The sequence below is a fragment of the Hyperolius riggenbachi genome, chromosome 5 (genome assembly GCF_040937935.1).
Source record: "Hyperolius riggenbachi isolate aHypRig1 chromosome 5, aHypRig1.pri, whole genome shotgun sequence".
Classification (NCBI taxonomy): domain Eukaryota; kingdom Metazoa; phylum Chordata; class Amphibia; order Anura; family Hyperoliidae; genus Hyperolius; species Hyperolius riggenbachi.
Window position 1 is genome coordinate 154,107,520 of NC_090650.1, and position 26,908 is coordinate 154,134,427.

The following is a 26,908-nucleotide window of genomic DNA, read 5'->3' on the forward strand; positions in this document are numbered from 1 at the left end:
GATCCAGAAGGGCTAAGGCGAGACGTTAGACTAAAGAATGTCCGCATGTCCGAAATCACCATGAGATTGCTAGAGCGTCCTGTCCTTGCCTGCATGGACATGGGAGGAGGAGGAAGATTACTGGCAGTGGCACCTTTATTCCGTTGTGCTGTGACATCACCCTTAAACGCACTGTAAAGCACAGTTGCCAACTTGTTGTGCAAGTGCTGCATCCTTTCTGCCTTCTGGTGATTTGGAAACATCTCCGCCACTTTGTGCTTATACCGAGGGTCTAGTACTGTTGCCACCCAGTACAGGTCATTCCCCTTGAGTTTTTTTTATACGGGGGTCCCTCAACAGGCTGGACAGCATGAAAGCTGCCATCTGCACAAATTTGGATGCAGACATACTATCCATCTCCTCTTGCTCTTTCTCAGTGTTGTCAGGTAAGTTCTCCTCCTCCCCCCAGCCACGGACAATACCACTGGAAAGTTGAGCAGCACAAGCCCCCTGCAACGCCTGCTGTGGTTATTCTTCCGCCTCCTCCTAAAAAATAAAACACCTTCCTCATCTGACTTCTCTTCCCCACATGACTCTTCCTCCTCCTCCCCCCTCCTCTGTGCTGCCGCAGGTGTTGAGGAAACATCTGGTTCGGCTGATAATTGATCCCACAACTCTTCCTCCTGTTTCTGTTCACGCTCCTTCACAGCTTGATCCACCACTCTATGCACGGCACACTCAAGGAAGAAAGCATATGGGATCAAGTCGCTGATGGTGCCTTCACTTCGACTCACCATGTTTGTCACCTCCTCAAACAGCCGCATGAGCCTGCAGGTATTTCGCATGATTGTCCAGTACTTCGGCCAGAACAACCCCATCTCTCCAGAGCATGTCCTTTTACTGTAGTTGTACAGATACTGGTTGACAGCTTTCTCCTGTTGTAGCAGGCGGTTAAACATCAGGAGCGTTGAATTCCAGCGAGTCGAGCTATCTCAAATCAAGCACCTCACCGGCAAGTTGCTTCTCCGCTGAATATTGGCCAAGCGTGCCATGGCCATGTAGGACCGCCTAAAATGCCCACACATCTTCCTGGACTGCTTCAGGATGTCCTGTAAGCCTGGGTACTTACACACAAATCTCTGAATTATTAGATTCAGCACATGTGCCATGCAGGGTACATGTGTCAACTTTCCCAAATTCAAAGCCGAAATGAGATTGCTGCCGTTGTCACACACCACAATGCCAATCTCCAGTTGGTGCGGGGTCAGCCACTGATCCACCTGTTTGTTCAAAGCAGCCAGGAGAGCTGCTCCAGTGTGACTCTCGACTTTGAGGATAGACATGTCTAAGATGGCGTGACACCGTCGTACCTGGCATGCAGCATAGGACCTGGGGAGCTGGGGCAGTGTAGCTGGAGAGGAGATTGCAGCACCTGTAGAGTAGCACTGCCACTCAGCCAAGGAGGAGGAGGACGATGACAGCGAAGAGGATGTAGCAGGAGGAGTAGGAGGAGGAGAGGAGGTGGCAGTAGGCCTGCCTGCAAGCCGTGAAGGTGTCACAAGTAGGTCGGCTGCACAGCAACATACTCCCTGCTTGCCAGCGGTCACCAGGTTGACCCAATTGGCTGTGTAAGTAATGTACCTGCCCTGACCATGCTTTGCAGACCAGGCATCGGTGGTCAGATGGACCCTTGACCCAACGCTGTATGTCAGAGATGACACCACTTGCCTTTCAACTTTATGGTACAGTTTGGGTATCACCTCTTTTGAGAAATAATTGCGGCCTGGTATCTTCCACTGCGGTGTCCCAATCGTCACAAATTTTCGGAAGGCCTGAATCCAACAGCTGGTATGGTAACAGCTGGCGAGCTAACAGTTCCGCCACGCCTGTGGCTGTCAGACACCGGGCAAGGGGGTGACTGGCAGACATTGGCTTCTTCCGCTCAAAGATTTCCTTCACAGACACCTGGCTGCTGCTGTGGGCAGAGGAGCAGGAACCGCTCAAGGTGAGAGGTGGAGTGGAGGAGGGTGGCTGTGAAGGTGCAAGGGAGAAAGTGGCTGAAGATAATGCACCTGAAGGAGGAGGAAGAGGAGAAGGAGGGTGGCTTTGCTTTTGTGTGCTGCTTTTCCTCAGGTGGTCTTCCCACTGCAGTTTGTGCTTTTTCGTCACGTGCCTTCGTAAGGCAGTTGTCCCTACGCGGGTCTTGGCCTTTCCACGGCTCAATTTTTGGTGGCAGAGTACAGATGGCATTGCTCTAATCTGAGGCAGATACACAAAAAAATTTCCACACCGCTGAGCCCTGGGGTGATGGCACTATGGTGGCGTCAGCAGCTGACGTTGAAGGGCATGTTGGCTGGCTGTCCATAGGACACTGCCATGAGCTGTTTTTGACAATGAGCTCCCTGTGCTTCTTTAAGCAACTCGTCTCCTCCTACTCCTCTCTGACTTCCCCTGGTCATCATGTCTATTAGGATCCCACGTGACATCCATGCCATCATCGTCCATCCATCATCATCATCGTCATCATCATCATAATCATCCTCCACAGCTTCGCTTGTATCAGACACCTCATAAACTGCACCAACAGCAGGTACTTCATCCTCCTCCTCACACCTTACGTCCATAGTGACGCCTAACTAAGACATATGAGGTGGTGTAACTTGCTTAGCACCTTCATCTTGTTGTAACAATGATGGCTGTGAATCAGTTAATTCCCCACCAAATAACTCCTGCGAAGTGTCAAATGTAGCGGATGTGGTGCTTGTAGTTGCGGTGGTGGCTGCAGAAGATGAGATGTTCTGTGTTAAATAGTCAACTACGTCCTGACAATCTTGAGAGTTGATGGCACGTGCCTTCTTCTGAGCACTGTACTTTGGTCCAGGGCCGCACAAAATCATGTCAGCACAACCTCTAGCAGACCTGCTGGGTGGCCTGCCTCTGGCTCTGCCTCTGCCTGTTTTGTCCATATTGGGGGGGGGGGGGGGGGGGGGGTATGCACTGACTTGACTAATGCAATGTGCAGTCACACAGGTGCAGTGAACAGGTATGCACGTACTGGTATTACAAATGTGCAGCTGTCTCACACACACAGGTACCGTGAACAGGTATGCAGTGACTGGTATGTAAAACTGTGGGCTGTCACGCAGGTGCAGTGAACAGGTATGCAGTGAACAGGTATGCAGTATCAATACAATGTGCAGCTGTCACACACACAGGTGCAGTGAACAGTTATGCAGTGACTGGTATATAAAACAGCGTGCGATCACACAGGTGCAGTGAACAGGTATGCAGTGACTGGTATATAACACTGCGTGCTGTCACGCAGGTGCAGTGAACATGAACAGGTATGCACGGTCGGACTGGTATTTCAAATGTGCAGCTGTCACACACACCGGTGCAGTGAACAGTTATGCAGTGACTGGTATATAACACTGCATGCAGTCACGCAGGTGCAGTGAACATTAACAGGTATGCACAGACTGGTATTACAAATGTGCAGCTGTCACACACAGGTGCAGTGAAAAGGTAGGCACTGAATGTGCTTGGCCTGGCAGTGGCACAGTATAGGAATTAGCAAGGGCCAGCTGCGACTGACAGGGCTGTATATGCAAGTGTCAGTAGGCCACACACAAAAAAAACAGATCACAAGAAAAACATTAGCTCTCAAAAGAGCTGTTGTGGGGTGCTTTTTAGCAATAAGTATCAGCAAGGAGCAAGCTAACAAGCCTAACAGCCTAACTAAGTTTTCCCTAATCTCTTCAGCAACTCTCTCCCTTCTCTCACTGACTACGCAGCACACAGAGTGATATCATGGCCGATGCAGCTGCCTTTTATAAAGGGGAGGGGGCTCCAGGAAGGAGTGTAGCCTGATTGGCTACCATGTGTCTGCTGACTGTGATGTAGAGGGTCAAAGTGTAGCCCAATGATGTAGTATAGGGGGCGAGTCGAACTCGCATAAAGTTTGTGATTCGAGGCGAATGCGAACCACCAATGTTCGCATGCAAACCATTCGGGCCATCTCTACTTTTCTCCTGTAGCTGCCAATATACCGTACACTGCTGAAATCTGTTATTTTAGCTACTAAATGCACAGGCTTATATGCAAATAAGTTTATATCCTGAGTTTTCTCCTAGGTGATATTTTCACTACACTGCACTACACTAGCCACTGCACTTATCCCTGCTGCCCCAACAGCTAAGCTACACTACCACTTCAGTTTTCACCTGATCCTGCCGCTGCACTCCTCCTCCCCCCCCCCCCCCCCGCCCCTTGCTCTAATCCTGCTTCTACACACAATCCTCCTCTTCTCCTGCAGCTACACATGATGTACAGTGCATGTGCGCCGCTGTTGTCACAAAGTAACAGGAAATGACTAATAAGAAAACACGGCACCAAGAAAGTATGGTGGACTGGAGCTGTATAGCAGCAGGTGGCTGCATAGTTTGGTATATTGGCAACTGCAGGAGGAGAAGAGAAGCACGTGTAGAAGCAGTAGCAGAGTGAGGGCAAGAGGAGCGCAGTGGCCGAATGTGGTAAGTGCTTCCCTGCACACTCTGCACATTTTTTACCATATAATGGTAATATAAGATGCACCCACTCTTTCTGCCTAGTTTTTGGGAAGAAAGGTGAATCTTATACTCCAAAAAATACAGCACCTGCATCAAATAGGTCCATATAAGCCCTGCCTGTCACCCCACGATCAATAATAAAACATAACACATAATAGGGTAATAGTAGAACTAATTAAAACCTATATTTTGCCTGGCCTAGACACCAAAACGATCACCTCGTACTGAAGCTAACTTGTTCTATCGGACTCCTCTACTCCCCCCCCCCCCCCCCCCACACACACACACTTCCCCCTCTATGCCTCTCTCTCTCTCTTGATCCACCTTTTCTTCTTCCTCTGTCTCCTGGGCATGAGGTGGGCACTCCCTATCCTCTCATATGTATCCCTTTCAGGACTGCAGGCTTGTGGCTTTGCTTGCCACCGACATGATCTTTGTCCCATTTGTTGTTATTTATTATACTGTTTGTACATGTTTACATCACTGGCTTGGTCTCTTTAGTACATAAAGCCTGACGGCTACTGGAGACTCCACTGTGCCTTTGCTGATTGATGTTATCTGCTTCCCTGTGCCGGATGCATCATGATGTTCTCCATTTATACATTTGCACTACTACTGTTATGTGTCAAATGTTTTATCATTTGAGTTTTACATTAAATTGTGCAAAACTGTCTTAAATAAACTTAGTCTCAAGCTACTCAGAAATGTCTTAGTTTAGATTTTAACCAACCACACAGTTTCAGACTACTGAAATATTCTGAGGAGTATGTCTGCTTAGTAGGGGTATACTTGTTATGCTAACAATTCTAATCACTCAAAGAAACTAAGAGCTCCCGGACACTTTTTTTCTTAAAAAACTCAGAGTTGCTCCTTAAAATCAAGGGTATAGTTTCTAATACAGCAGAATGGGTTAGTGGGTGTTATCCAGTAAAGATGAGGCCTGATGGGTTACTTTTTATATAGTCTGCATACCCCTCCCCATTGTTTTTTTTCAACCTCATTCCCACTTTTGTAGTCAGTTTTCCCAACTTTTCTAATTTATTTCTCCTTTGTTTATTTTCTGTATTAAAATGAACTTAATCTGCAATAAAAATAATTTTCAAATACATTCACAATTATTTTTCAGATTTCAAACATAAATATTTTAAATAAACTTGACTGAAAATTAATGGGTATGTTTTCAAAATAGCATGATCAATCCAGACTGCGCTGAGAATACTAGAAATAAAATGACCGCTTGCCAACTAAAGCCTTGTACACAAGCTAGATAGTTCTTGGCCAAGGCTACCGATTGGGCCCACCTCTGCCAAGAATATAGCATATATACTGTGGCCCCTGATTCCCCACAATGCTCCATATGCACAAAGACTTGACCTAGGGTGGATCAAAATAGGAAATGTCTGCATAGAAATTGTACACAGCATTTCTGTTAGAAAGGTTAGAAAACGGAGATGCTTTTTTGTTCTAACCTTGTCACAATAACTTCCTTGTGAAAGAACTGACATATGGCACCCATATGCCCTGTGCTGTCATTTGCACTTCCTGCCACATATGTGACAGTAATAAAAACCATCTAAGGTGCACAGTTTTCAAGAGAACACCACAAGGCGATCAGGTAACGTCATCTCTTCAGGACAGACACTTTGTAGAGAAGGATTTTTATCTGGATGATTGCTTAAAATCACTACTAAAAAATGAGGCAGCTATCAGTCTCCTCAAAAGAGCCCAAGAATTGCTTGCTTGCTCCAACTTGAGATTACATACAGTTGCTTCCAGCAAATAATTTATGGAAGCTTTTCCCTCCCAAGACCACTCAAATGTTCCAAAAGGCTTAGACTTATAAACTCACACTATTACAGTACAACATAGTCTTGGACTACTCTGGGACCTAAAGTCAGACACCTTTACTTTCCTAGCCAGGAATGGAGAAAAGCCCTTCATCCGTAGAGGTGTACTGTCTACCATAAACAGCCTGTATGTGCCTCTAGGATTTGCATCCCGTCACTATCCGAGGAAAAGCGCTATTCAGAGACTAAAGGCTCATACACACGCCTGACTGCAGCCAACGACGGGTCCGTCGGCACCTCCCACTGGGCGGGTTTTCAGCAGACAGTACAGCGTGTGTACAGTCTGTCGGCGGACTGATAAGGCTGTTTCTGAACAATCCGCCAACAGACTGTACACACGCTATACTGTCTGCTGAAAACCCGCCCAGTGGGAGGTGCCGATGGACCCGTCGTTGGCTGCAGTCAGGCATCTGTACGAGCTTTTAACCTTTAAAACTTCAGACTGGGATGGTCCACTTCCCCCTGAACAAAGACACTTATGGATAAAGTGGAGAAAGTATTTAACAGCTTTATCTTATCTTCATATTGCACATACAAAGAATTGAGTGCAAATGCAAAAGATTTTTCTGATGCATCTGTCAAAGTGATTGCTGCAGTAGCTTACCTTAAAGTGATGGATAACAGAGCAAAATGCTATGCAGGGTTTGCCATGGGCAAAGCAAAACTTGCTCCACTCCCTGAGCATAATATACCTAGGCTGGAACAGTATGCTGCTGTACCAGTGGTAGAGCTAGCTGAGCTTATTATAACTGAGATTGGCATTAACATTAAAGTGCATGGGAAGCCAAAATACAAAAACAAACAGATACTTACCCTAAGGTGAGGGAAGGCTCGGGGTCCTATAGAGCCTTCCTGCTTTTCTCACGGTCCACTCATTCCCACAGTCTTCCAAAGCCTCCTGCGGCAGTGGATTCAAACGGAGGAGCCTGCAGGGGAATGAGTGGACCATGGGAGGAACGGGAAGGCTCTGTATGACCCAGAGACTTCCCTCTCCCTAGGTAAGTATATATTTTTTAATTTTATTTTTATTTTTTTTACTTCCCACTAACTTTAAAGAGACACAGACAGCAAAGTAGTCTTAGGCTAGATTTGTAAGAAACGTTTAAGCCATTTTTGTAATAAACTAAGGATTAAGTAATTTTTGAGCCAAGGCCTCCCTCATTTATTTTGGAAATGTGTAATTTGTAGATGCTTGCCTACTCCCCAGGAAGATTTGTCAGAAAGTTTTAAGGCATTTTTGTAATAAACTAAGAATGAAGTGATTTTGAGCCAAGGCTTCCCTTATTTATTTTGAAAATGTATAGTATTGGGATGTATCTACAATAAGACCAGAAATGTAAATGTGTATGTTAGCAGCAGAGTTTTCAGGATTAGGAAGTCCACCAACCCAAAACTGTGGCATTATGTAACTGACTATAACCCTGCCAAGCACCTTCACAACACAATATGGTTTACCAGGCCTACATTCCGGTATAGATTAGAAGACAACAATTCTGAAGATGAGCTGTAGGGGCTAGTAGATGCAGGCACACATGCAGAAATCCACTCTTAGGTTTCTGCACAACACATGGTAACTTCTGAGGGTTATCTTAAATCTCCTTGTTTCAGCAGATTCTCAATCTGGAATTCACTAATTTGTACAATCAATTATTTAGCGCATATAACTCATTCTTACTATAGTACTTTATCTACATCCATAAAAGGCTGGCATCTCTGTGGAAACAGTACAGGGAGTACATAAACTAGACCAATCCAAACCCTCAGTAATTTGGGCTGCTGCTGATCATAATTTACTAATTTGGGCGCAAATTTCTTTATTCAATCCAATCCAAACGTGATCATTTGCACTGTGCAAAAAAGGAAATCTAAGTTTGTTAAGGGTAATAAGTATTGAAACTACAGATACTTTAATTGGTAAAATATTCACACAAATATATAAACTGAGTAAAAAACGATTCATACATATTACAAAACTGTTGTAGTTTGTTTGTTTAAAGCATAAATGCAGATGTTTAAATAACTGCAAGGTTTACACTATTATATTCACTTAGATTGTATTTCCATACAAAAGGGGAATTGCGGTTGTTAGACCATTGCACACACTCAAATATTCTGCTATTTTACAATTGTAGGCTCAGGATACATGCCATGCATTCAAGTAGTAAAGAGGTCGGCACCACTCCAAGCATCAGGAAAAGCTCTTTTATTGCATCACCATTGTGGCTTAACAATGACAAACGTTGTTTCGGGCATAGCCCTTTTTCAAATTGCAACAGCCATATACAAACACACATGTGCAGTGCCTTAAATACCCCACCTCCACTAAAATCACCAATCGGTGACTAACTGGGCGGAGACCAGTGGTGGACCTGATGGGGAACTGCAAAGGCTAATATGCAAATCACAATTAACCATTTACCTGCTGACAAAAAGAGTCAATGTAGAGAGTAAACGTGCCTCCATTGATCAAAATGGACAGATCATGTGACATCCACATCACTTCCTGGCCCTTTCTGGCCAATCAGGAAGAACCACATCATCCAACGGAACAACGCGTCTAAAAAATACGCATGCATGCATGATCATACGCGTAAAACGCCAACCAGCCGCGATGTAACCTCAAAAACGCGAGGAGAAAAAAAAAAAAAAGCGAGAAAAACGCGAAAACGCGGGAAAAAAAACGGGAAAGACGCGAAAAACGCGGGAAAAACGCGGGAAAAACGCGAAAAAATGACGGCGGTACGCATGGAACACACCCCAAACGCGGAGTGCGCTCCCAAAAGCGTACGACTGATCCACAACGCGTCAAAAAAACGCGAAACATATGGTTATACGCGTAAAAACCGACAACAGAACACTTCAAAACAATGCGTCACAAAGTACGCATCCCAACATGGCGGTACGCATGGAGCGCGCCCCAAGTGCAGAGTGCGCTCACAAACGCGTACAGCTGATCCTCAACGCGTCACAAAATACGCAAAACTTATGGCTATACGCATAAGAGCAGAATGCATGCATACCAGAACACTAAAGTTTGACCAACCAAACAAATATAGTGTTCATAGAACCAAAATACCAACTAGACACTCATGTTCCCATACCAAACAAAATCCACAAGTGTGGACAAGTCAATGTTGGCACTATAAAAAAAAAAAAAAAAAAAAAAAATTACAGCAGGCAAATGATTCAATACGTCACCCTCAGCAGGTCCACCACAGTACAGCCCAGGGCTGAGGGTGACGTATTGAATCATTTGCCTGCTGTAATTTTTTTTTGGTTGGTCAAACTTTTGTGTTCTGGTATGCATGCATTCTGCTCTTATGCGTATAGCCATAAGTTTTGCGTATTTTGTGACGCGTTGAGGATCAGCTGTACGCGTTTGTGAGCGCACTCCGCACTTGGGGCGCGCTCCATGCGTACCGCCATGTTGGGATGCGTACTTTGTGACGCATTGTTTTGAAGTGTTCTGTTGTCGGTTTTTACGCGTATAACCATATGTTTCGCGTTTTTTTGACGCGTTGTGGATCAGTCGTACGCTTTTGGGAGCGCACTCCGCGTTTGGGGTGTGTTCCATGCGTACCGCCATGTTGGGATGCGTATTTTATGACGCACTGTTCTGAAGCGGTTTTGCCGTCGTTTTTTCGCGTTTTTCCTCGTTTTTCGCGTCTTTTTCGCGTTTTTTTCGCGTTTTCCCGCGTTTTCCTCGCTTTTTTTTTCTCCTCGCGTTTTTGAGGTTACATCGCGGCTGGTTGGCGTTTTACGCGTATGATCATGCATGCATGCGTATTTTTTAGACGCGTTGTTCCGTTGGATGATGTGGTTCTTCCTGATTGGCCAGAAAGGGCCAGGAAGTGATGTGGATGTCACATGATCTGTCCATTTTGATCAATGGAGGCACGTTTACCCTCTACATTGACTCTTTTTGTCAGCAGGTAAATGGTTAATTGTGATTTGCATATTAGCCTTTGCAGTTCCCCATCAGGTCCACCACTAGGCTCCGCCCAGTTAGTCACCGATTGGTGATTTTAGTGGAGGTGGGGTATTTAAGGCACTGCACATGTGTGTTTGTATATGGCTGTTGCAATTTGAAAAAGGGCTATGCCCGAAACAACGTTTGTCATTGTTAAGCCACAATGGTGATGCAATAAAAGAGCTTTTCCTGATGCTTGGAGTGGTGCCGACCTCTTTACTACTTGAATGCTTTGAGCACCTCAGTGGACGCAGAGGTGAAGGTCGAGGCACACTCATCTTCTTTCTGGTGTGGAGCTCCTCCTGACTACAGAGTGGATACATGCCATGCATACTGCATTCACAACCTGAGTCATGTGATGTTTAACTGCTTCCCGACCGCTTCACACCGATGGGTGTGGCCGCTGCGGCAGCCCCAGGACCACCTAACACCAATTGGCTTAAAGTCCTGGGGCTGGCTTCTGTAGGACATCGTGCACAGGCTGCGCGCGCATCTCCTGTTGGTAGGCGGAGCGGAGTCTCCAAGCGGCAGCTGTTAGATGGCAAAACCGCCATCTAATTACCTTGTACAGCGCTGCGATCTGCAGCAGAGCTGTACTGGGGACAGCTGTGTGACACGGTGGTCCCCCTGGAACACTAGAGAGCAGAAGCCTATGACCGCCGATCGCCATGATTGGCGGGCTACAGGGAGGGAGGAAAAAAAATTATTATATTTACAAAAATGAATAAATAAGAAAAATATCTATAAAAAAATAAAATAAACACAGGGAGCGATCACATCCCACCAACAGAGAGCGCTGTTGATGGGGAGAAAAGGGGGGGAATCACTTGTGTGCTGTGTTGTGTGGCCCTGCAGCTTGGCCTTAAAGCTGCAGTGGCCTATTTGACAAAAAATGGCCGGGGGGGGGGGGGGGGGGGGTTAACACTGCAGTCCTCAAGAGGTTGAAAAAAGATGTGAGCGCCAACAAAAAAAAAACATACAAATATGGTGAAATCCAAAAAACATGGTTCAGTGTTGAAGAAACATGTTCAAATGTTATAGAAAAATGTGGGCAGTTCAGTTTAATTTAAAATTTTGATGCATAATAAATAATTTGGATGAGTGCCTGTTACAGTCCATAGGTACTCACAATACTTTGGTTATGTTACTCATATGTTGAAAAACAGACCAATACACTTTCAAGAATGGGCTCACTTTGCCCTCATACATGTGGTACACGCTTGGGGGATAATCAGGGCAGTTTTCCTGTTGTATATGCTTCAGGCTCCGACCAGAAGCCCCTGATACCTTCCGCTAACCCCCGTCTTCCATATTGTCTCACAGGACACTTGGCTTATCAGGTGGCTCTAACTTCCAGATCTTTAAACACAGTTTACTTACGGTGACATAACCGCACCAGTGCGAATATTTGTGTGAATTTATACCAATTAAAGTATCTGTAGTTTTAAAACGTATATACCCTGTGCTACTTGTGTTTTTACAAATACAGATTGCATATTGATAATTTGGAAACCTCTGTGTCCCAGTAAGCAGTGGGTAGAAATTCTCTTTACCCTTAGGGGTCCCCTTAAGTGTCCTCCATCTGCTTCTTCAACAGTAGGATGCCACCTTAAAGAGAATCTGTATTGTTAAAATCGCACAAAAGTAAACATACCAGTGCGTTAGGGGACATCTCCTATTACCCTCTGTCACAATTTCGCCGCTCCTCGCCGCATTAAAAGTGGTTAAAAACAGTTTTAAAACGTTTTTTTTATAAACAAACAAAATGGCCACCAAAACAGGAAGTAGGTTGATGTACAGTATGTCCACACATAGAAAATACATTCATACACAAGCAGGCTGTATACACCCTTCCTTCCTCTCAAGAGATCATTTGTGTGTTTCTTTCCCCCTGCAGCTATCTTCCACTGAAGTGTCAGGCTGTTTCTTCCTGCAGAGTGCAGACAGCTCTGCCTGTATGTAATTCCTCAGTATGTGAAAGCCCAGCCAGCTCAGAGGAGGATTTATCCAGCTTGTAAAAGATAAGAGAGAAGAGAGAAGCTGTCCTAATCTAAATAATACACAGGAAGTGTGCAGAGAGGGGCTTGGAGGAGGGAGATGCATCACAGAACCACAACACTGAAGAACTTGGCAGCCTTCCAGACACAGGCTGACAACTCTGACAAGAGAGAGATAAGTTGCTTTATTACAGAGATGGTGATAGTAGAACATGCTGCAGTAAGCCAGAACACATTAGAATAGCTTTTGGAACTTGTAGGATGATAAAAAACAGGATGCAATTTTTGTTACGGAGTCTCTTTAAGGGTGTTAAAACAGAGCTTAAAGGGACACCGAGCAGTGCAGAAACTATGCAAAGATGCATATCATTTTAAAGCTCTCTTTCTCCTCTTTCCAATGATATATAAACCGCCGCCCAACGCATTTTAGTTTTCGCTATTTTCGCTATCGAAATTGCAGCGGCCTAGATTTTGATCGCGAAAATAGAGAAAACTAAACGGCGTAGGGTGACGATTTAGGGGTTGTCAGAAAGAGGAGAAAGAGAGCTTTAAAATGATATCCATCTTTCCATAGTTACATTGTATTACACAGGGCGACTTTTTCTCAAATTCAGAAGCTCCATTCAGCAGAAAAAGTCGCCCTGTGTAATACAATGTAACTATGGAAAGATGGATATCATTTTAAAGCTCTCTTTCTCTTCTTTCTGGCAACACCTAAAGCGCGGCCCTACGCCTTTTAGTTTTCTCTATTTTCGCGATCGAAATCGCGGCTGCGGCAATTTCAATCGCGAAAATAGTGAAAACTAAAAGGCGTAGGGCGGCGATTTATATATCATTGGAAAGAGGAAAAAGTGAGCTTTAAAATGCTATGCATCTTTCCATAGTTTCTGCACTGCTCGGTGTCCCTTTAAAGAGAAACGTTGTGCATTGACCTTTGGTCCCTATCACATTACTTAATTCCTTATACAAACTACCAAACCAAATTTCAAACATGGTGTGCTTGTAAGAGATTGACAAGTATCTAGGAAGGATTGTCCTTTGGGTCTTGTCACAAAACCATTCCAAAAGATGACAATGTCTGCAATAATGAAGTATAAATACAACGACAGAAGAAAACCAGATTATTCTTCAGACCAGAAACTGAACTGATCTTACTGTTCTCTTCAGGGGACTCTGATAGTGTCATCAGTAGATGCCAGGAAGGGAGTGTTCTACCCCAAGGGCATAAAGTTTAGAAATTCAGGGTAAAATGTTCTGCAAAAATGTCATTTGAGTTAGAGATATATGTAAAGAAAATATACCCTGTGTGAGGAAACGCGGAAAAGCCGCCGCAAGGGCTCAGAGTGAGGCGGCTGTTTCCGCGTCTAACATGGCGGCACAATGCGAAGAAACCGCCGTAGGCCGCATGGGCAGAGCGGTGGAGTCCGCGTTGGATGCGGCGGATTGTACACATGGCAAAGCAGATGGCATTGCGGCTGGACGCGGGGAAACCGCCGCTCGCCTAGAGTGCGGGGCGGCGGTCCCCGCGCCTGAATCAGTGGTCACATTGCAAGACATGTCTGGTGTGGCTGGGACTGCTAGTCCACACAGGTTAAGAAGGACGCGCGCTGAGAGGCAGAGCTTATATGACAGCCAGAAAAGGGTCAGCTGACCAGGCGGGTCAGCTGACATTTTCACCACCTGCCATTGGTCCAGCACTTAGGGGAGGCGCCGGAGAGCGCTTTGCTATATATACTGGGTGCTGGTCATTCTCTGGTTGTCTGCCGTTGCGATCACTACGTCGTAGCACTCAGACCTTGTCTGTATCTGTGTTCTAGCATAGTTTCCAAAGGTGTTGACGATCAAGGAACTCACACCTTAGCATTAGGAATATTGAACTGTATTATTTGTTATGACCTTCTGCCTGTCTGACCATTCCTCTGAACTCTGATTCTGTACCTCGCTATTTCTGTTACCCTGTTGCCAATCTCTGCTCGTTCCTGGACTCTGTATTGGCCTCCTGATTCTGTACTGTGCTATTCTGATCCTCCGTTGCCAAACCCTGTCTGTTTATTGGATTCCGTATTTGCCTCCTGACTCTGTACCTTATCTGTCTGTGTGTTAACGACCTGGCTTGCCGACCCCGAGAACTGGCCTTACTGTTAGAGGCAGTTCACAGACCTGTTAGTGACACCCTCTCCCTCGGGTGTCACTCTCGCTCTGTTCTTCCTCCCCTCAGCCTAGCTCCTCCCCCCCTGGAGAGTCTAGGCCAGAGGAAGGAACATACTTCTGGAGAAGTACTCAAAGTATACTGTTGCATCTAAACACTCACTTGTTCTATCAGGTGTCCAGAGGTTAGTAGATATATCTGATTATCGGTGATACTGCAGATCACCAATAATTGGGTATATTCTGTATTCTCTGTGATACTGCAGTTCACCGGTAATCAGACCCTCTCTGTGTTACACCGATCGTTACACCCTGCTGTCTGTATGCATCCTGCTGAGCCCTCTAGTAGTCAGTCTTTACGTTATTAGTAAGCCGCAAGGGTTCTCGGGATAGTGAGTTGAACTTCACTGGGCATGATTCTCAAAGCTTTTTCACCTGTTTTCCTCTATTTTCACAGGTAAGAAAAGTAATTTTGAAATGAAGTTAATCAGGAACAACTTACTTTGAGGGAATATTTTGCTTGTAAATGTGTTTAAATGTTATTTTTATCAATTAGGTTATAAATAAGTCATTTATGAGAAGTTTTGTGAATAGAGCCCAATGTAAGATTGATTCCACCATTTTAGAACCCTGTCTGTGAACTGTGATGAAGCACTGTCAACCATCTCTGCCTAACCCTCTAGTAACTGCTACAGCATCTATTTACAACAGAAATATTCTGAAGTATGTTTCTGCACTGTCAGAACATTCCTGTGCTGTTTTCTTAAGCTGCTTGTCATGAGCCTGAATAAGCACATGTACAATGTTAAACTGCAATATTGTTTATTCATGCACGGATTGTTGTAATCATATACACTATGAGGGCCTTATTATACATGCCATTCATCTGTTTTCTTGTTTCACTGCATGTGAGATCAATAAATACAAGTCCACTGCATTTGGAAGGTTTAGGTGCTTGTCTTAGATACACAGACATTAAACCTTAATTGCTCAAATATATCTTAAAGGAAGCCTACAATTACAACATTACAGCATATTATTACAGCATATTTAATACCTTAGACCAGGGGTGCCCATTAGGTAGATCACGATCTACTGGTAGATTGCGAAGGACTTCATGGTAGATCCCAACCCCACTACATTTTCCATTCTGTATATACAAGTGTGCTCCTAAAATTGTACATAGGTAGGTCATTTTGACTTGCTAATTTTTTTAAGTAGCTCACAAGCTTAAAAAGTGTGGGCACCTCTGCCTTAGACAATTATAATAACTGTATAAAAATGTACAGAATTATACAATTTAATATCTGAGGCTTTGTAATTTAGGGATGTCTGTGAAGTTGCCTATGATGTCTACATAAAGGTGTTTAACATATTATATATCTTTAATGAAAAAGACAGACTTAACAAAACAAATGATAAAATAAGAAAATAGAAAAAAGAAAGATCTTTTGATTCAGTGACAGCTACAACTTATGTTAAAAATAAAGTGCGGACAGTGGCCTACAGAGGAGCTTATGTCAAGAGTTTCGTATGTCTTGGTGATGATGCCAGGTGAGAAATGAAAACCTGATGAAAGTTAACAATGCACACAATGTGCTCAGCATGTATTATGTGAACCTTCCAAAGTTCCATCCTGCTGAACGTTAAGGTCAACTACCTTCTAATGAATTCTTCCTTGCTGGTGATCTTTTCATTTACTTCCCTTTGACGATTTTAAACATAATACAGCTTTAGACATGATAATTTTTGTTGATGGTATGGGTATCAGCCTGTTTTCCTTTCTGCGTTATGAATTTGGCATGGGAACTATGAACTGCCCGACTATGACATTAACAAAGTCATATTAAAAACTCAGATCTGACCTTTAGTCTATGGCGCTATTGTTTTAAATTTCTGGTTGTGAAAATAGCTGTAAAGATTATCAGAGCAACATGTCTTATGCAGTTGATTTTTACTTTCTAACTTGAAATGTAAGTCTATGCCTTTCATTATAATTTATCAAGCAAGAATAAAGTTGGTAAAGTCCCATACACATTAGATTTTCCTGGACTGAATTGTTCATTGATTTGCCCCATGTCTTTTTGTTCCTTTGATATTCCCAGGAGAACCAATCATATATCCAGTGCCTCCTTTCCCTCTATTTAGAACAGTACATATTACTGTTTGCCCAGAAGCCATGCAATGTGTCTATACAACATTTCCTAATACACTGCAGATAGTTTCAAGCAACAAGAGATTGAAGTGTGCTCAAGGCAGATTAAAGTGAGAAAAAACTGATACACACCTAAGATTACTACTAATGTATATGTTGAAAATGGTGATGCGGTTTTAGTCTTAATTTTATAAACTCCTTGTCTTGTAATGTACTAAATGCACAATAATTACCCTAACTTATATTCTTGCTTAGTTGCAAGTATTACTGTATACAACATGTTACAATATGCTGCATTTTAACCCCACGTTTTTTCACTGTATTGTATCCATCCAATTGCATGTATATTGATATTGGTATGTGTATGGGACCAGGAGAGTGGAGCATTTTGCATGTGTATGGGAGTGGGAGATTGGAGCATAGAAATGAATTTACATTAGGGCTGATGTATTTGCAGTCAGGCTTACGATTGTGTGTGATCCGATGTTTGACAACAGTGATTACATGTTCTATACTGTAAACTCAGTATCCTCTAACACTTGACTGCAACATTGTCCAGGGGACACTCTACTACAGCATTGCTTAGACCTTGATTGCTTAGACCTTTTCCCACACAAAAACGCTCAAAAGCACTACCGGCATCAATGCCCCATGGTATCAGGCAAATCGGGCGCATGCGGCTTCTGGACAGTTCAGGCGGCACCATAGACTTTAATTGAAAATATTAGCAACCCGGCACCAAAGGGGAAATTAGGTACATTTGCTGATACTCTACTATTCAAAGTGTTCCTTTTCAATAGTAAAATATCAGTACTTGTTACCAATATTTTACTATAGCTAAACCTTACCCGTCTCACACACAGGACCCTCCACTACCAATGCCTAACCCTACACTCCAACCCCCTCCCCCCTGGTGTCGATATGGTGGCCATCTAGAAGTCTATTCCACCTCCTGAAGAGGCCGGAAGCCAAGCAAAACCAGTCAAGTACGCTTGGTGCCTCTACCATGGACCTGGCGCTATCCTCTGCCAATAGCCCCCCCCCCCATGCTCTGCTCCACCACCAACGTGACGCCATGTCACTACGAGTCCTCCTGGTGATTTGGAACTCCCCAGCACAATTGCCTAGGTCACACAGCGCAAACCACCAGTAATCACCCACAGCACCACGCAGCCTGGAGACAGTAAGCCTGCTATGCATATGACGAATCATGTATGCGATTATGCTGAATCTTTTGGATGCTTGAACTGCTTATGTTGTGCTCACTTTGTCGTTACAAGACGGTTTCAATTTCCTAATTGATGCTGTTGCAATGCATGGCCACTAACAGCCTTGAACCTTGACAGCCATGCACCTAATATGCCTGCATACTCTGGTGTTGTTCGCCACGCTTTGCTGACTTTTTCTGTGTGTATGCTTTGCAAAGTCTCATGAACCCTGTTGGCTGTGCAGTTTTGTTGCTCCACTGATTAAATTCTTGTTGTCGTGGAGGACATTGTTATTGCATACAATCAATGTTGTTCAGATCTGGTTCACACTACCCACCCTGCAACTCAGTCTTGCCTACTAACAAATGATAACTATGCTTTCTGACTGCTAATACTGGTGATATATCAAAGTCTGGTTAGCACTTTTGCCAGCTGGAATTAATCACTCTGTTGTCACGTGACACAAAACCGATCCCTTTTTTGGACATGTTTTCTTTCCTCTTTTTTTAAGGGACTGAGGGTGGCAGAGGTTTGGGGTCTGTGGGTTCTGGTGGGTTAGTGAGTGGTTTCTGGGTTCATTTTAGGGATGTATGTTTTCAGCTACTCATTGATGGATTAACAAAGTTTTGGATATTTTATAATATATTCAAGTGAGTTTGTGTTCAATTGGGCCATACCCTTCACATCTCTATCTCACAATTTTTGTTGGGCCATCTATAAGTGTAGGGTCACCTTAAGCAACATACCTATTACCTATGTTTATAGCCAGTTTTCAAAAATTACTTCTAATCAAAAATCTAGGGTGATAGTAAGCCATACCAAGAGAAGCATAGTCATGAGAGATTAGTATTTTGCCAAAGCAGATACCACCTCCTCAAGACACCAAATTTTACCAGCCTCATCCATGATATCATGCACAACCACCTGTACAGGGAGGATTTTCTTATAAAGCATTATCTGACACCAGTGCTGCTCAGATACCCCTCTTCAAAATCCGGATTCGATCCGGATACCCAGATATCCGGGTCGGATATCCGAGTTCAAAATTTTCTGATCCGAATCGGATATCCGACCTCAGTATCCGGGGTATCCGGGAAAATTCGGATATCTGGATAAAAAAAAAACGGAAGTGGCCTTTAAATTGCTTTTAAAACGTTTTTAAGGTAAACGAGGCATGTAGCATCATTATTTTTGAAAGGGAAACACTAATTGATGATGTGGGGACTTAAAATCCCCCCGCCCCCCCAAAAAAATGGCTGTCAATTAACATCAGGACTAGGTTCCAGACAGCGGTCGTGCAGCCCACATTGTGTCCAAAGTCCAACCGCACAACTGGGACATGGCAGTTTTCAGCCCAGACACCTCCAAAAAATTAGGCAGGAATTGTGTTTTGGGTTAAATATAGGTGGTATCAGCAAAGCAGCAGTGGCCTGTGGCACCCTGGCGGTGGGAGCTGCAAAGGCAGCAGGAGTAGTGCAATGCAGCAGCAGCAGGTGTAACGTCTGCTAGGAGCATGACGGACGTGGGGCTTGGCAGTGGCACATGGCACTTTGCACGTGGCACTTTGCACGTGCCACTTTCCATGTGGCACTTTCAATGTTGCACTTTGCACGTGGCACTTAGCACGTGGCACTTTCCATGTGGCACTTTGCACGTGCCACTTTGCAAGTGGCACTTTGCACGTGACACTTTGCACGTGACACTTGGCACGTGACACGTGCAAAGTGCCAAGGGCCACATGCCGAGTGACGGTCAGAAAGCAGAGGAGAAGACACTAACTGTCGCACTGGCACTGCTCAGCAGCACAGCAGTTCTGTAGTAAGCTAACACAGTAGTACTACTATTCTAACAACTACTACCACTGACTGCAGTACTACAGTACTAACTACACAACACAGTAATCCTATTCCCTAATCCCTAACCTAACCTATACTGTAGCTAGCTAAGGCTAATAGCTGGCCAACAGGCAGCAGCTGGACTGGTCTGTGCACAGCACACACACATAGCAGCTGCAGCAGCCCTGCAGCACACACTCTGACTGTCACACAATGAAATCAAGCTAATTAACAATACATCAATAGTGTAGTGATAGTGAAGGGGTTAATCACTGAACAGCTTTAGGTTTATCACTGTGTACAGCACTTGCTAGGCCAGCAGCACTGGAGCATGTCTCTCAGTGAGCATTCACAAGCAAAGACGATATTTATCCTCTGCCAATAGCCCCCCCCCCCATGCTCTGCTCCACCACCAACGTGACGCCATGTCACTACGAGTCCTCCTGGTGATTTGGAACTCCCCAGCACAATTGCCTAGGTCACACAGCGCAAACCACCAGTAATCACCCACAGCACCACGCAGCCTGGAGACAGTAAGCCTGCTATGCATATGACGAATCATGTATGCGATTATGCTGAATCTTTTGGATGCTTGAACTGCTTATGTTGTGCTCACTTTGTCGTTACAAGACGGTTTCAATTTCCTAATTGATGCTGTTGCAATGCATGGCCACTAACAGCCTTGAACCTTGACAGCCATGCACCTAATATGCCTGCATACTCTGGTGTTGTTCGCCACGCTTTGCTGACTTTTTCTGTGTGTATGCTTTGCAAAGTCTCATGAACCCTGTTGGCTGTGCAGTTTTGTTGCTCCACTGATTAAATTATTGTTGTCGTGGAGGACATTGTTATTGCATACAATCAATGTTGTTCAGATCTGGTTCACACTACCCACCCTGCAACTCAGTCTTGCCTACTAACAAATGATAACTATGCTTTCTGACTGCTAATACTGGTGATATATCAAAGTCTGGTTAGCACTTTTGCCAGCTGGAATTAATCACTCTGTTGTCACGTGACACAAAACCGATCCCTTTTTTGGACATGTTTTCTTTCCTCTTTTTTTAAGGGACTGAGGGTGGCAGAGGTTTGGGGTCTGTGGGTTCTGGTGGGTTAGTGAGTGGTTTCTGGGTTCATTTTAGGGATGTATGTTTTCAGCTACTCATTGATGGATTAACAAAGTTTTGGATATTTTATAATATATTCAAGTGAGTTTGTGTTCAATTGGGCCATACCCTTCACATCTCTATCTCACAATTTTTGTTGGGCCATCTATAAGTGTAGGGTCACCTTAAGCAACATACCTATTACCTATGTTTATAGCCAGTTTTCAAAAATTACTTCTAATCAAAAATCTAGGGTGATAGTAAGCCATACCAAGAGAAGCATAGTCATGAGAGATTAGTATTTTGCCAAAGCAGATACCACCTCCTCAAGACACCAAATTTTACCAGCCTCATCCATGATATCATGCACAACCACCTGTACAGGGAGGATTTTCTTATAAAGCATTATCTGACACCAGTGCTGCTCAGATACCCCTCTTCAAAATCCGGATTCGATCCGGATACCCAGATATCCGGGTCGGATATCCGAGTTCAAAATTTTCTGATCCGAATCGGATATCCGACCTCAGTATCCGGGGTATCCGGGAAAATTCGGATATCTGGATAAAAAAAAAACGGAAGTGGCCTTTAAATTGCTTTTAAAACGTTTTTAAGGTAAACGAGGCATGTAGCATCATTATTTTTGAAAGGGAAACACTAATTGATGATGTGGGGACTTAAAATCCCCCCCCCCCAAAAAAAATGGCTGTCAATTAACATCAGGACTAGGTTCCAGACAGCGGTCGTGCAGCCCACATTGTGTCCAAAGTCCAACCGCACAACTGGGACATGGCAGTTTTCAGCCCAGACACCTCCAAAAAATTAGGCAGGAATTGTGTTTTGGGTTAAATATAGGTGGTATCAGCAAAGCAGCAGTGGCCTGTGGCACCCTGGCGGTGGGAGCTGCAAAGGCAGCAGGAGTAGTGCAATGCAGCAGCAGCAGGTGTAACGTCTGCTAGGAGCATGACGGACGTGGGGCTTGGCAGTGGCACATGGCACTTTGCACGTGGCACTTTGCACGTGCCACTTTCCATGTGGCACTTTCAATGTTGCACTTTGCACGTGGCACTTAGCACGTGGCACTTTCCATGTGGCACTTTGCACGTGCCACTTTGCAAGTGGCACTTTGCACGTGACACTTTGCACGTGACACTTGGCACGTGACACGTGCAAAGTGCCAAGGGCCACATGCCGAGTGACGGTCAGAAAGCAGAGGAGAAGACACTAACTGTCGCACTGGCACTGCTCAGCAGCACAGCAGTTCTGTAGTAAGCTAACACAGTAGTACTACTATTCTAACAACTACTACCACTGACTGCAGTACTACAGTACTAACTACACAACACAGTAATCCTATTCCCTAATCCCTAACCTAACCTATACTGTAGCTAGCTAAGGCTAATAGCTGGCCAACAGGCAGCAGCTGGACTGGTCTGTGCACAGCACACACACATAGCAGCTGCAGCAGCCCTGCAGCACACACTCTGACTGTCACACAATGAAATCAAGCTAATTAACAATACATCAATAGTGTAGTGATAGTGAAGGGGTTAATCACTGAACAGCTTTAGGTTTATCACTGTGTACAGCACTTGCTAGGCCAGCAGCACTGGAGCATGTCTCTCAGTGAGCATTCACAAGCAAAGACGATATTTATCATCATGGCAGCCCTCCTTATTATACAGAAAAATCCAGGAGGTCCGCACACTCGAAGAATAAACATCCAAGTTTTATTCAAACATCGTGACAAAGTTCCATTTCAAAGACCAACAATTTGATTTGGTGACCATTCTGTTCGTGTTGCCTTGACAAAGGGGACCCCACGGGGCCCTGAAACAAATCGTTGGTCTTTGGAATGGAACTTTGTCACGATGTTTGAATAAAACTTAGATGTTTATTCTTCGAGTGTGCGGACCTCCTGGATTTTTCTGTTTGACGTTTATGGGTCCGAGCACCTCAACCGTGGTGTGCAATCTTTCATCGATCTGTGGTCTCCTTATTATACAGGGGGGCCTGGCCAGGGTTCCTTTCTGTGATTGGGTGCCAGGGTTTAGGCTGGAAGCCCTCTGATTGGCTCAATGAGGTCAGGTGGGGCTGGCCAGGGTTCCCCTCTGTGATTGGTTGCTAGGGCTTCTGCTGGGAGCCCTCTGATTGGCTCAATGATAGCCTCTCCTTAGTTACAGTATCCGGATATCCGCGAATATCCGGGTATGCGACCAAATATCCGCAGATAGCTATGCGGATTTCCACAGAAATCTGGAATCTGATAGTTGAAAAAAGGTCGGATATCCGGGTTACCCGGATATCCGGAATCTGGATGAGCAGCACTGTCTGACACTATGCATGCCATGTATAATACCTTACTACTAAACTAACTACAAAAAAAAAGTCCATATTAAAAGACCCCCACCTATTGTATGCTTCATATGACCGCTCTGCATAATTGAGCTGCTCAAGGAAAAGAAATACTTCGAACCATGTCCACCTGTTTGTATACTTATTTGTTGAAGGGACAGTCCAACAAAAGTGAACCATGGTCTCCACACCACCACACTCCTCATGAGGACAACCATGATCTTCCATAATGAAGAACTTCAGATTTACCTCTAACAAAAGAGCCTGCTTTGAAAGCAGATCCAAGAAAGTCCCTGAATTTGTTAGGAATTCTAGGAAAACAAAGCAAGCACAAGCCTTCCCCCATGATCTTACTCAAACAATCTTTTAAGCCAGTGGTTCTTGAAAGAAGGATTCAATCATCCTCTTCACCAGGACGTTACTATGGAAAGATCTGACATACTCCTTCGTCAATCCCCAGACATTGTACAAATAGGCCGGGTGATAGTTACTGCTCTTTATTAGTCTTTTTACTAAACCCCCCTCTTCCGAACATCTAAGGAAAGTCTTAAACCAGGACTAAAAAATACCCATCCAGTCATGCGGCTATTCTGCATATATTTCATTACAATTGTTCATAAAAAACAGCAGAGAGATGAAAACCCCTGGGTTGACCATACACAAGCCATCCTCCTGCCTAAGTCGATAGGTGGTATTTCTCTTGATATGATTGAACCTGTTTCCTGAAAGCATCTGGAAAAACAGGCTACAGTTGCTTGTATGAAGAGAAACTGACCATATGCTGACAAAGCTGTCATATAACATAATTGGACTTAGATAGGTCTTAATTATTATTATTGTTATTATTATTTAGTATTTATAAAGTGCTGACATCTTCCACAGCGCTGTACAGAGTATATATTGTCTTGTCACTATTATTATATTAAATAATAATTATGTCAATCCTTTTCCCGAAAAGTCAATTGCCAGCCTTAGCCTCAGCAGTGTTCAGTCTGCTAACCCAAATTTAAAAACCATAATAACCAGGACCTAATTCAATGGCAAGGATTTTAACTTTTTCTTTTGGTGCGGGAAGAGTCTGAAAATGCGAAGTTGTAATTCTTCCCAGTTTTCACATTATTATAAACAGCAATGGAAAGGGAGTGAGGGTCAAAAACATGCTTAGGGAGTGAAAGATGAATATATGAAAGGGGGGGGGGGGGATTAACTGAGGATGAGAAGAAGGCCCAGAAGTACATATGGGCTGAGGTGGAGAAGGAAGAGGAACAGACACAGAAGACTCTTCAACAAAAACTGTATCCACCTCTCTCTGTAGACTTGTTTGTGCATGTTTGGCCAGGATTCAGGGCACTGTGTGAGTCCTAACGTAAGCCCAAATCCTGGCAACATGAATACTTAACCGCAAAGCAAGGTATATAATAGTGGCTCTTACAGCCACATTTAGAACATAATCTGGGCTGCCCCTGGTAAAAAGCTGTGATCCTGTCCAGGATACAGTAGAATCCCTTTATAGTAAACTTCAAAGAACCTGGTCACGTAGTTTCCCACTTCATATAAATCGGGGGTGCCCAATAGGTTGTTCGCGATCTACCGGTAGATCGCGGCCGCCTATTTGGTAGATCGCGGCCAGGTGGCCGCGTCACATTAAATTTTGTGGCCGGCAGCTATCAGATTCTGCTGCCAGCCGCTGGCGAATCAGAAGGCAGGGGAGGAGAGAGGCAGTTGAGGGGGCAGAAGCCGCGACGTCATAGCTGAGGGTGGCGTCGGGCACAATGCGTGCAGGCACGCACGCTGCCCGCCCCCTTCGTCCGCCGGAGCGTTCACCCATCTGCACTCCAGCCAGTCACGGCTGAAGGAGGGGGAAACCAGAACGAGCCCCAGACACCGCCGCTGGAACTGGAGAGAGGTAAGTGGCCCAGGCCCCTACGCCTAGCTATCTATACGGAAGGCACCTAACTACGCTATACCTGGCTACCTATACAGAAGGCCCCTACACCTAACTACACTATACCTGGCTAACTATACTGAAGGCCTCTACACCTAACTACACTATACCTGGCTACCTATACAGAAGGCCCCTACACCTAACTACACTATACCTGGCTACCTATACAGAAGGCCCCTACACCTAACTACACAATACCTTGCTACCTATACAGAAGGCCCCTACACCTAACTACACTATACCTGGCTACCTATACAGAAGGCCCCTACACCTAGCTATCTATACGTGACTACCTATACAGAAGGCCACATACACCTAGCTACAGTATCTATACCTGGCCTACTATACAGAAGGCCGCTACACCTAGCTATTTATCCCTGGCTACCTGTACTGAAGGCCCCTACACTTAGCTATCTATACTGAAGGCACCTATACCTAACTATACTATACCTGGCTACCTATACAGAAGGCCCTTACACCTAGCTATCTGTACCTGGCTACTTCTACTGAAGGCCCTTACACCTAGCTATCTATACCTGGCTATCTATACTGAAGGCCCCTACACCTAGCTATCTATACTGAAGGCACCTATATCTAACTATACTATACCTGGCTACCTATACTGAAGGACCCTATACCTAACTATACTGAAGGCACCTTTACCTAGCTACCTAAATGTTGGTAGATCTCCTGGACTTGGCAAATTTTAAAGTAGCTCGCGAGCCGAAAAAGTGTGGGCACCCTTGATATAAATGGAAAGGACCATAGAAAAAAATCATATAGAATTTGTGCAAGGACTTTATGGTACAAAAATATCAAAAAACTTTATTGACGCAACATACAAAGGGATTCCATAAAAATATCTCTGTAAGAGGCTCCTTGCGGATTAGAAAATTCTTCCAATACAGGATTATAACAACAATAAGATTTTTGATGTAGACTTAATGCAGTAATAATGAGGCAACGACACGCTCGTTTCGGGCTCACAAGGCCCTTCGTCAGGCCAATTGCACAAAGTACTATCTGTTAATCCTGTGGACAATGCATGGCAGGAACATTATAGAACAAGGTAAACATCTGCACCAACCAGATGTAAACTGCACCAATCCTAATGGTGGATAACAAAATAAATCCAGCTGCTAACATAGGAGTGCATACGAGCGTGTCGTTGCCTCATTATTATTGCATTAAGTCTACATCAAAGTTCTTATTGTTGTTATAATCCTGTATTGGAAGAATTTTCTAATCCGCATGGAGCCTCTTACAAAGATATTTTTATGGAATCCCTTGGTATTTTGTGTCAATAAAGTTTTGTGATATTTTTGTACCATAAAGACCATGCACAAATTCTTTATGATTTTTTCTATGGTCCTTTCTATTTATATGAAGCTTGTAAGCGAGTGAAGTGGATGACCCCAAAAAGGATCAAAAGGTTTTTCCCTTTTCCTATATATGCAAAAAAAAGACGCCACTCCCAATTATATTGTTACAAGTAGTTCCCCACACCACCAGTTTAATATATCAAATTGGTCATACATTGTATATTTACACTGGCGCATGGTCAGAAACTGAGAACTGAGTATACTATAGACAGAATCACTATATCAGTTTACTATAACGATATTCTACTGTATCTCTCACTGTTATAACAATAACAATAATATTTCTATAGCGCTTTTCTCCCTGGGGACTCAAAGCGCTGTGACCCTGCATTATGCAGACTCAAAGGCTAGGGAAAAGATGAGAGTTTTTAGCCTTTTTTTAAAGCGGTCCAGAGAAGGAGCCTCTCGTACTG

The 26,908-nt window shown here is 44.2% G+C and overlaps 1 protein-coding gene across 10 annotated transcripts in view; it reads right to left on the bottom strand.

Moving 5' to 3' along the window:
- SUGCT (succinyl-CoA:glutarate-CoA transferase) overlaps positions 1-26,908 on the bottom strand; it is a 1,486,943-nt gene that overhangs the window by 1,115,742 nt on the left and 344,293 nt on the right. The window lies entirely within an intron of this gene.